The 15,623-nt window shown below is 35.6% G+C and overlaps 1 long non-coding RNA gene across 1 annotated transcript; it reads left to right on the top strand.

Moving 5' to 3' along the window:
• The first annotated feature begins 1,285 nt into the window (after positions 1-1,285).
• Positions 1,286-11,157, top strand: LOC147069886 (uncharacterized). Its single transcript, XR_015071126.1, has 3 exons — positions 1,286-1,579; positions 8,989-9,231; positions 11,067-11,157. It is a non-coding gene; the product is annotated as an uncharacterized LOC147069886 (long non-coding RNA).
• The last annotated feature ends 4,466 nt before the right edge of the window (positions 11,158-15,623 follow it).

Genomic DNA, 15,623 nt, shown 5'->3' with positions numbered 1-15,623 from the left:
CTTTTTGTGCAATAGTTAACAAATTAATTATGTCATTTATACAGTAAAGATAATATATGTATTTAATGTGTTTCATTTAAAAATTTAAAAGTTCCAGTGTGCATTATAACTTTTACGTTATTAACTCACTATATTTAGGCATGTACCTTAACCTTAACTGTATTAAAATAATATGTATGAAATTGAAAAAAAATAGTTTCTCGTTTTATAAATTAATACTACAGTAAATCTACATTCCAATGTAAAATAGCTTCCACATTTCCTTACAATCATAAAAACCTTTTTTTTCAAATAATTATTGTCCCATACATGCGTGCGACAATGCAATAAATCTTACCCAGTGCATTTCTTTGTATACAATTTTATTGTTTTATCACCATTGACGCAAAAGGGTCTGTCTATTAGTGCATTCAATGCCAAATTCGTTGAAAACAGTATTGTCTTGAAAAAGGTTAGTTCTCAAATACGTTGTCTTACATTTACTCTATCACTATTTCAAAAAAACTTAAGTACATTATGTACGGGTCATAGAAAATTCAGTGGTTCTAAACCAGTAAAATTATTTTTTAATAAAAAAAAATATTTATGTTTTTGTACCTTTGTACCTATCAATTCATTTTCGTAAATTTTAAATCTAACCTGGAACGTAATATTAAGTATGACGCTTGAGGATTTTACTAGACGACTTGCTGTCCGTCGGATATTTTACGAACCGGTACGCCATTTTAGAGGTTTTAACGAACAGGAACGCCATCCTTGGAAATCCCACGAACAGGAACGGCGCTCCGGGGCGTTCCGATCCATTCCGAGCGCTGACTCAATAACATCTATGAAAGTGTATACGTTTGGGGAAACATAATATTACATCTACGCATGTGGAGTTGTTGATTTCAATTAAACCTGCAGAAGGAAACATACTCGGCATTATAGTGACCGCTACACGTATAAGATAATATGAGGTCACTAATAATTGAATATTATAAGATAATATAGGTTAAAATAATTATTAAATCAATAATATCAGATAAACCATTTAATCAAAAACTATTTTCCTCATAATTATTTTCTTTACAATCAATCAAAGAAGTTGAAATTAGCATACAAGCATACATAACAAATATCATTTCCTGTTTTTGAAATGCGCGACGCTTCTCGTGGAAAAAAATATATAAGTTACCTACCTACTGTTATTTTATTACTTGTTAGTAGGTAATAAAATAACTGTTACCTAGTTCTATCCTTAAGCCGCGTTGACACGGTCCAAGTACCATCCAAGTACACTTGGATCGAGTGCCATCCAAGTGACAGCTTCATACTATTTATTCATATCCAAGTGCACTCGTATGAGACATCTTCATACTAATTATTCCTATCCAAGCTACTTGGACCGCGTCCTACTCATCCAAGTTAACTTGGATAGGAATAAATGGTACGGAGCTGTCACTTGGATGAGACATCTTCACAGCGCTCGAAATGGACAGGAACGCACCGGAGCGCCGTTGTGGTTCGTGGAATTCCAAAATATACCGTTCCGGCTCGTGGATTCATTTAAAATTGCGTTGCGGTTCGTTAGATTGAGGTATTTATGTGTGAATGTATCTTTTAAAGTTTTTCTCAAAATTAAAAATTAACGAAGTTATGTCATGCCGGGCGTGCAAGGGTTAAAAATAAAATGTATGACCTCCCTAAATTTCTTTCAATTTTCTTTTTTGTGTCGATACATCCGTGTCTAAATGCATTGTCTAAACACTCCAAATAATTGCATACTTACATAAAAAAAAGTAACTACAGCTGCAAGCCACAAAAGGATTGTGCCTTTGCTGACATTGTTTGAAAACCTTTTGTACTTAAATAACTTAAATTCAATAAAAAATAAAGATGGCACCTACATATTTGTATAATAATTCTAAAGTATGAAATATCTCAGTACAGTCTCGCTTTTACCTTTGACTGGTTGGTATGCATTGCGAATTTACTTACCTACTAATTTATTACTTATATTTTATTGTGAGTGATAAAACTTATTTATTTTCATCCCCATCTAATCGCCGTGTTAATTTTATACCCACGTCTATTTTTGCGGGCAAAATTTTCGGTGGTAAAATTAATATGATAAAGTTTGGTAATTTAAATCGTACAATTCCGCTAAAATCTACTTATCAGTGATAATCGCTTGTTTTTAAAACATTTTGTATTATTTAAATTTGTTCTCTTGAAATTTGGTTAAACATCTCAGCAGGCGATACCTTTCTATATATTACATATAAGTATATTTTTTGTCGTTGGTATCCAAACTGATTTAACATATAATGCTGTTGACCAGTGGCCACAAGCAGAATTTTTTCGTTTTGAAAATGATAAATATGAATGGATATTTATAAATTTTATGAAGGTTTAATTAAGTAGTAGGTACTTCGTGTAAATCTGCTAAAAAAATAAGAATTCACTCCGATAAGCATTTAAGATCGACAATACAGTTGAAACAGGGTTTTCTGATTCAATGTCATTTCGACAATTGACTCGACGTGTTAAAAATATTTATGACGTGTCGTAAACCCTTATTTTTACAATGAATAATAAATAAATGCACCATTATGCCATTTTCCTACAAAAATGTTTTGGTATGAAACTATTGAATAGCCTACCGTAATTAGTTTATTTTTAAGGGACGTTTCTATTGTGTTATAATTACATACGTTGTAACTTGCTACTTTAAAAATAATAGATACCTACTATGTTAAGAACTTTTAGTTAATTTTTGTTTGTAAATTTGTTTTAAAAAAAAAGAAATATCCTCCAATAAAATTTTATTACTATCATAATAATAAATTATTGTTCTGTATTATCATTATTCATCACCGTGGCAATAATAATGACTATAATGAGACTAGGTAAGGACAAACATCACAAATTGAATCGTTTAGTTTAAAATACACTCACAAAATTAGGTAGGCACGTGTTCAGTGCGGACAACAAATAATTTTAGATGGTAGTCATAGATTAAATAAATACGGTGGTAAGTTCTTTAATCTGAGGTGGTAAGTGTACGTATATTACAATAATGGTAACCAAAGCATCATCATTGTAACATATAGGTCATGGTCTCCACAACGAGGGGCTGAAAGGGCTCTAGCCTGGGAGCCCGTGCTCAGGAGGATCCCGGCGAGGCGAATCGACCAGATAAGTGAGATAAACACACATCACAAATTTGCTTTAATAGTAAAAAAAAAGAATTTTCTTACAATACTATTATTTATAGTTATGTGGTTATACGAAACAATTCTTAATTGTTTATCAATACTCGACATCTCCATAATTCGTATGGATGTTTTAAAATATACAATAAAACACTAAATATACAGATTATTGTTACCCCGTACATACTGCCTTTATTCTTAGCGATAAGAAGGGGGCCCCACCAAAGATCCTAGCCTGGGGGCCAGCTTCACGATGTGGGGCCTATGGTATAGGTATATACATACACTACAATATTAGTCCTTATAATGTTGAATATAGGTAGGTACCTACTGATTAATGACAATTTTATATTATTCTATAGGAATCGTGTTTAGCAACTCGAGTTGCACCTTCCGTCATGTTTTATCTCATATAATTAATGATACTTCTTCTTCTACCCTGTCATGTCCTAATATTGGGGCATAGGGCAAGCATTGGCGCCACTTCCCTCGGTCCATCGCCATGCGCCTCCCGCCATGTCAGACCTGCAGCAAATAGGTCGCTTTTGTAGCACCGCTGCAGGGTGAGGGAGAGGCGGCCACGGCGATGGAACCCTTGAGGCTGTGCCACAAGGGTACGAAGTGCCGCACTCTTTGGCGGCATCCGGAATACGTGTCCCAGCCACGTAAATCGTCTCTTCGTGATAACTTCAATCACCGAAGGCTGCTGTGCTCACGAACTCGGGTATTTGTAACGCGGTCGTACCAATGTACCCCTAAGATTCGGCGGAGACATCGATTCTCAAAGCTCAAAAGCCGATAATTAATGATACACCATTGGTAATTTAAGATGCTATAATTACGTAGTTTGGTGATGATGGCTTGAAGCTTTTCTTAGAAGTAGGTATGGCCTAATGGCCCTTATGGTGGAGAAGGTCCAAAAGAAATCTTTAAGGATCCTTTGTTTGAAGCTGTGTGGATGCCATCCATGGCTTTATCCGATTGATTTATCTTAAGAAAGCTTACACACTGTGTTCAACCAAATCGCTTCGGATATTGGTATATTCCTCCTGCGTGAGAACGAGTTTATGTGAACGATTTATAAATTCTTAGTTTGATAACTTCTTAAATAATTAAATGGCGTAGTTAGCTCTATCGGTATACAGATATGTACTGTATAAATTTTGTATTTACCTACTCGTCTCTGTATAGGTACTTACTATTTTTTTCTAATAGTTGCTGCATCTATTTCTTTATTTTTAAACACTATTTTAATACTATTTCTTTATTTTTTTTTTAAATATTCTGTGCTCGTCTTGAATCTATAATCTGTAAAATTTGTTATATGTAAATTAATTTTTAATTTGAATCTTTATGGTAGGTATGTGGATATGTTGTTTTTTTAAGTTTAATTAATTAACAAACTGAACTATCCCAAATGAGACAGTAATATAAGTTATAAGCAGTGACGAGTGGTGGTAGAAGTAACATGCCTGCTGATTATGGGTGGTAGATAAAGTAAGAGTAAAGAATAATACAATTCTTGACGGTATACTTTGTTGAGACGAGGTTCTTTCGCCTGCGGCGCTGACAATCCTTGCCCACTTGCTCAATATACATCCGCGTAAAAAGTTCAAAGTTTATTGTTGCATTTATACATCCAACGTACGTACGTATGTAAAGAAAAAAAATTAAGCATACCGTTTTTTCGGAAAATTATAGAGCGTTCCTGTTCGTGAAATTTTCCATTTCGAGCACTGCATCTTCATACTAATTATTCCTATCCAAGTCTACTTGGATCGTACTTGGACCGTGTCAACGCGGCTTTACTGGCGGGATGGTTATTATTACTACTGTTATTAGTGTTATAGTTATTACTTATTATGTTATTATAATAATTACCTATCTTACCAATATTATTATACGAGAACTTTACTTATTAGTCATTTGGTTATTATTGCTTATAACTAACCTGTTGAAGTGTTTGTGTTTATATTAAATTCACTTACCTATCTACTTTATTTATTGCGTATTGATAATATGTAAGGGTTTATGTTGGGGGGTTTATTTACACTTATTAAAACCATGGATTCAGGGAAATTAAATATTTAGTAGGTATATTTCGCTTTTAAGACTTGGGGTAACAATTAATTATTATCAACATTCCACGTACACTTTGGCGCGAAAAGGTAGCAAATTGTATTGGGACGCGACGTTCAAGGCTCGAGGGATGGTTCCCCACACTACCAACCCTCGGTCCTTCGTCCGCCCAGAAACAATTAACGGTATTTTTTCGTTTGTTTCGCTGTGTATCCTGGTCTAGCATAGACTCATTTAAAGTTACAAATATTATTATCTTCCCAACTCTGTCGATTGCAGGATTTTTGATGGGGGATTTGTTTGTTATGGGGTGATCCTGTTAAACAAGCCCTGCGTTTCTCGATAAATACCGGAACACCAGTTTTGAAAATAGCTTCCGGTATTGCAATCCTTTAGCCACGTATCCACTACATTCGCGAACCAGTAGCGCTCCGCGATCGTTCCTAGTGGATCAGTGGCGCATTCAGGATTTAATATTGGGGGAAGCCCAAGGAGGTGAATGTAAATTAGTCCCATAGGTTCGTTTTCTTCTTCATATATTTATTTTTACATATTTTCACAATACACGGCTGCATATTTGTAGAGTTTCTCCTAATTATTACTAAATTGGAGCACAGTGGCTGTAACCGTTGAGCGTGTCATCAGCGACTGGCGAATTGGAAGTGACTAACAGCGACCATGCTGGACATGTGCGCCTAGTATGCTTAAACATTACTGAAATAATATCAGCTGTGCTATCCGCTTGGTCTAGAGAGCTACAATATTTATGCCGAATTCCACTGAAAAAATGTTCTTTTGATTTACACCACCACCGACTGTAGTGGGTTTAGTCGTTCTTTTCGCCGAATGTTTATCGCCAATTTTTCGTTTTTTAATATTGAGGTTCCAAAATATTAATTGAAAATAGATAAAAGAAAGTATTATTGCATTTAACTTATACACAAACCTACTCAACACAACACAGCCTAATTTCTCGTTTATCGGTCTTTGTCTATTGCACTCGGTGTACCTACACCATGGCCCCCACATCCTCAGGCTAGAATATTTGGTTGGCCCGCTATCTACCGCCAAAATTAAAGGCAGTGTGAAACACTACATAAAAGTTTTTTGAATTGTGTTTTAGTTCAAATTAAGGGTACTTATACAGTGAATTATTAGCGATTTTTAATAAATCTACTTTAATAATGAAGCTGTCGAGTATCGAAACATAATAATCAGAAAATATATTGCACAATTATATTATTTAAAATGTATTTGGCTATGCAGTATAATGGCGCCGCAAGCGACTTTTTTACTATTAAAGCTAATTTATGATGTGTGTTTATCTCACTTATCTGGTCAACCCGACACGCTGCGCCCTCCACAGTCCGGGCCCCCAGGCTAGAGCCCAGTCAGTCCTCCCCAGCAATGACCTACACCACTCCGGAATTCGGATAGATACCGAGAATTTTTTGACAGTTCCATTAGGGATTGGGTTTCTAAAAAAACCCGTCATTAGTGTTTTGTGCTTGGGAATAAAATTACAAATCATTTTTTTTGTCGTGCTTTTATTTGACTAAGCCTTTGGTCTAGTTTATTATCTTTCAATTTCAATGTTTAAAATCATTCTGATAATTTTTATGTTTGGGGGGTGACAAAAATACTTCATGCAGTCATCAAATGTTTAAAATAACTATAAAGGATAATAAGGCTTCAAAATTATATAAATAGATTATCTACAACGTTTAAGGAGTGTCCAGGATCATGGTTTGAAAATACAATAAAAACTCAATTTTGACCTTCGACGAGCATGTCCCCCCTTAAGGTTAAAGCCAGATTATTTTGAGCTGATATAGCCTTTCGAAATTTAGTAGGTTCTGATCTTTGGATTGATGGTGCTACCCATAGATGTTATAAATATAGTGCTACCAAACTAAACAGATGTTCAAAATTTGACGAAGACAACTGTATAAATATTTTGTAATTCCCACATAATTCTTGATATTAGTTGAGGTACAATAGTAGAACATATTTGTTCCTGTTTTTTGGAGAAATCGGCTCGCCAAAAGCGAGGAAGCCTTTTATTATCTTCTACCAAAATAATGAATGAATAATTATGAAAGCAGAACTTGCCACTAAACAAGCGACCGTGTTTGGAAAGCACGTCTCCTTTTGAGCGGTTACAGGGTCGCGAACATAATAGATACGCGACTTTACAGCCTTGTTTGCAGAACAGAAATTTTCAAAAAAGTTAGTTAAAAGGTAGAAATGGACAACATGCTTTTAATTATTGTTAATCAGGGGACTAATTTTTGAATAATATTAATATTATATTATTATTGTGATCTATCAACAGTTTCCTGCTGAAGTAGATTAATTGATGATCGCTCCTTATAATCTATAACCGAAGCTATAGGCAGGCTAGTTGGACAGTTCGGGAGGAGTATTCAGATTCAAATAATGTGCATAGGGATCACGATGTTTTCAAACTGAATGCCCCTGACCAGTGGCACACCCAGGGGGGGGGGGGGGGGGGGGCCTTGCCACCCCCCCAAAAACATTGAAATTGAAAGCCAATAGATTAGACAAATAACAACACGGCAAAAAAATGATTTGAAATTCTCCAGTACCCTCTTTCAACACAAAAAATTCGAAACACTAATGTCGGGTTTTTTTAGAAACTCAATATCTAATGGAAATATCAAAAAATTCTCGGTGTCCACCCGAATTCCGGAGTGGTGTACACCAGTGCCGCAGCCAGGGGGGGGGGGGGGGGCAAGGGGCTCTGGCACCCCCTAAACATGAAAATTATCAGAATGATTTTAAACATTGACATTGAAAGCCAATAAACTATACCTTTGGGCATAGACAAATAAAAACACGGTAAAAAAATGATTTGTAATAATTCTCCAGCACCCTTTTTAGAAAAATTTCTTAGATTTTAATTTCTAACACAAAAATTTCGAAACACTCATGTCAGGTTTTTTTAGAAACCCAATACCTAAGGGAACTCTCAAAGTCCACCCGAATTCCGGAGTGGTGTAGGTCATGGCTGGGGAGGGCTGACAGGGCTCTAGCCTGGGGGCCCGGGCTGTGGGGGCCCCGGCGTTTCGGGTTGACCAGATAAGTGAGATAAACACACATCATAAATTAGCTTTAATAGTAAAAAAGTCGCCTGCGGCGCTATTACACTTCACGGGCATGAACATTTTCAATTACTTATAGAATTGTGCAATATATTTTTTGATTATTACGTATCGATACTCGACAGCTCCATTATTAAAGTAGATGTATTAAAAATCGCCAATAATTCACTGTATAAGTACCCTTAATTTGAACTAAAGCAAAATTTGAAAAACGTTAATGTAGTGTTTCACACTGCATTTAATCTTAGCGGTAGGTAGGGGGCCCGCCAAATATCCTAGCCTGAGGGCCAGTTTCAGGATGTGGGGACCATGGTATAGGTACACCGAGTGCAATAGACAAAAGACAGATAAACAAGAAATTAAGCTGTGAAGAAGAAAAGGAGCCTATGGGACTAATTTACATACTCCTCCTTGGGCCCCTCCCAATATTAAATCCTGGGTGCGCCACTGCCCCTGACCTTCCTATTCGGGAAGATAGGTACATTACCGATGCTCTCAATTCCTTAGTAAGTAATCAATAGCACACCGAGGATGTTGGATTCTCATTTGAATGAACTAATGTAATGCTTTAACATTTATTATTTCAGCTTCAAATGAATTAGTATTCATTTGTTTTTATACTGAATAGTGTGGGCATAGTGAGCGATTTCAACCGATTTACGATGAGGTGGCCGACAAGATTGCTGCTGAGTTCCCGGAGGCCGGTCGAGTCTTCATGGGGAAGGTAGACTGCGATGAAGAAAAGGCAATCGCTGATCGTTTTCAGATAGATAGCTATCCTACTGTGAAGTTTGTTAAAAATTGACAGCCGGCCGAGGGAAAATTCATGGGTAAGAATGCGTACGGAAAATCATTGGTTATCAAACATATTTTTTTTTGCAATGCTGCGAACTTTACAAAGCATCATTCTATCTCTATCATGTCTAACTAGGTGTTTTAACACTCAGCGCGTCTATTCTATACACAAGGCTGCTATCGGCCGCTATCGAGGGTAGTTTATCATATTTATGTATTGATGCGGTTAATTGTTACAATAAGTTAACCGTCTGAACAAGTGCTATGTTTTAACAGCACCTCTATTGGTTATGTTAACTTTTAGAGCAAGATAGACAGTTTTGACAGCTAACTTATTGGTAACAATTATTATAATACCTCTATACATAAATATGATAAACTACCTTCGATAGCGGCCGATAGCAGCCTTGTGTATAAAATTGATGTGCAGGTGAGGAAAAAGAAATGCGCCGTTTACGCAATAGAAATGTTATGTCTTTAATAGCGCCTTTTTTACAAATTTAATTATAATATCTACACTTATTTAGTTCAACAGTGCTCGATTACTAATGAATTTAGATAATACAAATTACTTTTTTTAATGTAATATAAAATATTTAAAGGTATTTAAGAATTTTGAATCCAACTGAACCATTTGAGCGTCGGTTTTTTGTCAAATGGAGCTACTCGTCAAGCATGGTCAGTTGCTGTACCAGTGTTACATGACAATAGAATAATAATATGTGGTTTTAATTTTTTTGCTAGAGTTGGAGTAAATGCTAAAACTCAACATTGAAAGAAAGCCATAATTAAGAAAGATTAAGTCATGATTTAAATCTAGTACTCATTGTAGTGGCAAGAAGGAGTAATAGAGCAGCTTTTTATTTGTAAATTTATTTTTGAATCAAAAAATATGTAAGTACAAATTATATATATATATATATTATCTCTAATGTTTTTACATATGTTTATATTTGTTGATATATTACATAATTGATTATTTAAAATGTAAATACCTACAATATTTTCTACATATATATCGTCTCTGTTCTGGCAGAACACACCAACTGGAGAATACTAGTTTTGAGTAATTTGACTTTGAAGTTGTTAAAATGTTTGAAATGGTCTATCATGTGAGTTTATTAAATAATTGTAAAAAGGATGACTTTATAATAAAGACTGTTTATTTATTAAGGTTTCCAGACGGTAAAGTTTGAAATAAGGAACATTTTGGTATAACTAACTCAATATGTCATTTTTTCGAATTAGTGTCTTCTGCCAGAACAATGACGATATATATCTATAATATTGTTATGAAAACAGCGACTGCGTTAACTATTTGGATTTCTATGCTTATTTGCTGTTTCAGTTACTCAGGTACAGGTAGGTAGTTAAATGGCATTCACCTGTTTTAACAATCAAATGTAAATTTTCAGTATAGTATATTCAATTGTATTATTCGGTTATTGTCGCAAGATGCCTTCAGTAAATCCACAATACCACTGCACATCATCTTAATTTTTATAATCACTATTTCTTATACTTAAGTAAAAAAAATGTTTTCTATTGTTAGAGTGAATAATTTTTTGGTATTAAATAATTATTTTCCTGGAAGTTACGTCGTTAAAAAATATATAATATAGGATGGTATCAATATTGGATTTAATTCGAATGAGTCATAGACGGACTGATAGCTAAAAGGACAAGAGTAGTCACGCAGCCAGTGAAAGATGTGAAATTAGAATCTCGCTTGTTTTACATTTTTTTCTGAGGAATTTCAAAATTATGTAGGTAATCATCTTCAATAATAGGTAATTATTATTTATCCTTCTTGAATCTTGTATATTATGTTTGTATTGAATTAAAAAATAATAATTATTTATGTCTTCAGGTTCGCGAACCGTCAGAGCACTCGTCAAGTTTGTCAAGAAACAGCTGGTTCCCACCGAAGAGTAATGAATAGAGACCGGATTATATGCAACATAAAATGCTTGAAATATGCATGAAAAATGTTTAAAATATTGCATGAAAAGTGTCAAAATATGCAACATTAAATAATAAAAAATAGTAATTTTTAGTTTTTTTTATTTCAAAATCAGCATACAATTAGTAAGTATCGACAAGTAAGCGAACCATCGAAGCAATCACAGGGTTTGTCAAGGAACAGCTGTAAGATCCCACCAAGGAGTTATGATTCATTCCAACGAGACAGTCAAAACATTCAGAGACAACCAAGAGACACACACCTGAGTTCATAATTCATATCAACAGAAGCTGTTAAATTTTCATCCAGATTTTATTATAAAAATCAAGCCATGATTAGTATGCTAAAAAAATAAACTGGATATAAAGATTTTGTATAGGTGACAGAGCTTTCTTATTTTCTATAAAAAAAAAACACTGACCCAAAACACTATCATTGGTTGCTAAGGGGGTCCTAGAAACTAAATTGTTATACGGGCGTTACTATGAAAATCAATATCTTCTTCTTCCACGGTGCTACATCCCGGGGTGGGATTTGGCCTCCTCCACAACCGCTCTCCACTCACTCCGGTCCCTCGCCACACTTCTCCAGTTACCGGGTCTTCCTATATGAAGCCAGTCCACTTCTACGGCGTCAGCCCATCTCCTTCTTGGACGGCCTCTGGGTCTCTTCCGTTGGGGTAGCCACTTTGTCATGATCCTTGGCGCTCTAACTTCAGGCATTCTCTCCACATGTCCCGCCCATCGTAGTCTTTTTTTAAAAAATAAACTGGATATAAAGATTTTGTATAGGTGACAGAGCTTTCTTATTTTCTATAAAAAAAAAACACTGACCCAAAACACTATCATTGGTTGCTAAGGGGTCCCAGAAACTAAATTGTTATACGGGCGTTACCTACTATGAAAATCAATATGATAGTCAAAATGACATTTCAGTTTTTCTATGAAAATTAGTGGTAGTCCCGAACATAGATTTACAGATGCCGGTTTATTAACAAAACATAAAATAATCAAATATAATTTTAAACACGTCATGTAAAGTTTAGCGTAATATTTACTATTTTATTTGACATGAAGGTAATTTTTAGAAATACGAATGCAAAATATTTTATGTAGATTTTTCAGTTATCTACACACATAGTTACTACACAGTTACTTATGCAAGTAAAAAAAAAACAAATTATATCTACAAGTGGTACTATTAACAACGTTTTCTTCTGATATGCACTTCCATAAAGATTGGTTTCAGTGACCCATGGTTTAATTTCGGCATGTAAATTTTTGACTAATTCATCGTTTTAATTTTTTTTATATTTATTTTAAATAACATCGATTTTTATAAAAATATAAATGAGTATAACTTGAAATCCATTTTATTTATATTAAGTCGAGCTTCAATATTGGGACCATACCTGTGCCTCTGCTGGTATAAGGATCCCCCTTAATATTAATATTTTATAATTGGACCAAATTATGAATTTATATGGAACACACGTTTTTGTGAAATAATTAAAAATCACCCAACAAGGATGGATTTTTGTTTATGCCTGTATATTTTTTCATATACCTCACCCAGAATTATAATATGAAAAATATTATAAAAATAAATTAATAATAGCTAGGTACTCAATATCGTTTCTATTTCAAAAAAAAAAATTTTTGGTTGCTTATGAGTTTACATCATTATCAAGTGACAACCCAGGGCAGATCCTAACCTCCTCCCAAGAGCTTCCACTGTCTCCCTCTATCCTGGGCCAGCATCCTCCAGGTATCTGCGCCTGAGAAGTGGTGCGCATTGAGAAGTTAGAGAGCGTGCACCGTTGTGGAAAAACGTTCCATGCCGCCAACCCATTTCACCACTGGTGATGACAGTTTTTTTCTTTTATGTCTACAATATTTATTTGCGATAATTGCTATTTTTATCTAATAACACTTACTATGCATGACAAAATCAAGAAAACTTTCTCCAAGAGAAAACAATATGCCCAGATTCAACGATATGAAATGAATACAGGAGTTTTAATGCATGCGGTACAGTGGCGCACTCAGGATTTAATATTGGGGGGAGCCCAAGGAGGTGAATGTAAATTAGTCCTATAGGCTCTTTTTCTTCTTCATATAATTATTTTTATATATTTTCACAATACAACGGCGGCTTATTTGTACAGTTTCTCCTAGTTTTTATTAAATTGGAGGCATAATGGCGGTAACCGTTGAGCGTGCCATCAGCTACTGGCGGATTGGAAGTGACTAACAGCGACCATGCTGGACATGTGCGCCTAGTATGCTGAAACATTACTCAAATTATATCGGCTGTGCTACCCGCTTGGTCTAGAGAGCTACAATATTTATGCCAAATTCCACTGAAAAAAATGTTTTTTTGATTTACACCACCACATTGAGGTTCCAAAATATTAATTGAAAATGAACAAAAAAAATATTATTGCATTTAACTTATACACATACCTACTCAACACAACACAGACTAATTTCTCGTTTATTGGTCTTTTGTAATAATTGCACTTGTTGTACCTACACCACATCCTGAAACGGGCCCTCAAGTTAGGATATTTGGCGGGACCCAATCTACCGCCAAGATTAAAGGCAGTGTGAAACACTACATTAACGTTTTTCAAATTGTGTTTTAGATCAAATTAAGGGTACTGTCATGTTATTTACATGACACACTTTATTTATGATGGCAACACAACGCAAAGGACGACCTCAGTACACATGCGCACTCCGATAGTTTGAATTATTTCCGGCGCTAAAAGAAGCAAGGCGGTTTTTTAACATGAAGGCGAAGCGAAATTCGCTCTCTCAGTTCTGAACGTTCGTGCGAAGAAGACCTCTCTCGAAGACGGCTCTTAAGTTCCGAGCCTCGGCCCGGAGCACATGGCTCTCATTTCCTGACGTTTCGGGACGATTATTATGGCCAACCGAAGGACGTCCCTCTCAGGCCCCAGGAGATCGAAGGAAGCCCATAGTCCCGAAACATTTGAAGACGCACTCCTCGATTCCGCCCTGGAAGGAATCGAGGGCGGCGAAGAGCTGAGATTATATTTGTATTGTGGTATTTATTGTAATTTCATTACGTTACGTTCCACCGAATTAGCATTTTATTTGTGTTCTAAATTGTTTAAATTATACTACGTTAGGCGCTCGTAATCAATTAACTTATTTTACACCTTTATACACTCTCGCCCGCTAGTAATTTTTATACCTTAATTATACTTCTGTTAAAATTCTATACCCGCGTTTTATTTAAATTACCTTTATCATTGTCTCTATGCACTTCATAGAGTGGCGCTCAAACCGAGATATTCATCATTGCATTTCTATGTCTTTTATATTACAGGCCATACACGAATGAGTAAAGTAACCGGACAGGTAACTGAGGTTTTAGAGGTAATGTCAAACTACCTACGACCCTGCATTTCCCCTAGTCTCATGCTCTGCCGCACTCCTATCCCATATCCACGCTCTCCATACCCAGGCGCACCTGCCTATATATTTCCCCGCCAATTCCCATCCTATCCATTCAATCCTACCCACCTTCCACTCCTTACCTTTTCCATGACTCACAGTACATACAGTGAATTATTAGCGATCTACTTTAATAATGGAGCTGTCGAGTATCGACACATAATAATCAGAAAATATATTGCATATAATTTAAAATGTTCATAACCATGAAGCATAATAGCGCCGCAGGCAACTTTTTTTTACTAGTAAAGCTAATTTATGATGTGTATTTATCTCACTTATCTGGTCAACCCGACACGCCGGGCCCCCCACAGCCCGAGCCCCCAGGCTAGAGCCCTGTCAACCCTCCCCAGCCATGACCTATACCACTCGGGAATTCGGATGGACACCGAGAATTTTTTGACAGTTCCATTTTGCCGGGTCCACACTGGCAACATGTTGCGCGACAACCTTGTTAAATTTTACGATAAGTATGATAATTATCGTAAAATATCTTATGCAATTATGATAATTATCGTAAAATTTAACGAGGTTGTCGCGCGACATGTTGCCAGTGTGGGTTTCTAAAAAAACCGACATTAGTGTTTCGAAATTTTTGTGTTAGAAATAAAAATCTACGAAAATTTTCTAAAAAGAGTGCTGGAGAATTGCCAGGACCCTTTCCCCCCCCTCAAAAATACGCAGAATGCTATTAGGTACCACTGAGTATTACGTCACGCAGTCCATATATTTCTTACACCGATCTGAAAACCATCAATGAAGTAGTATGTCAAACATAATATGAAGACGTGTGCCAAAAGCGTGGTTTACTTGACAATGAAATTGTCAGATGCATCTGTTACATACTTTCTACTTCAACTATGAAGTGTTGTAGTCGCACCGAGATTGTGCGAGGTCGTTTGGTTATTGTGTTTCTAGCTGATAGATGACACAGTCGTAATATTCACAGGCAACGTAACTAATTTCGATGAAGTGCACA

This window comes from Rhyacophila brunnea, unplaced genomic scaffold (assembly GCF_057557595.1).
Source record: "Rhyacophila brunnea isolate RB1 unplaced genomic scaffold, BYU_Rbru_1.0 scaffold_222, whole genome shotgun sequence".
NCBI lineage: Eukaryota > Metazoa > Arthropoda > Insecta > Trichoptera > Rhyacophilidae > Rhyacophila > Rhyacophila brunnea.
The sequence above is the reverse complement of the archived record's forward strand: the minus strand, read 5'-3'. Positions and strand labels throughout refer to the sequence as shown.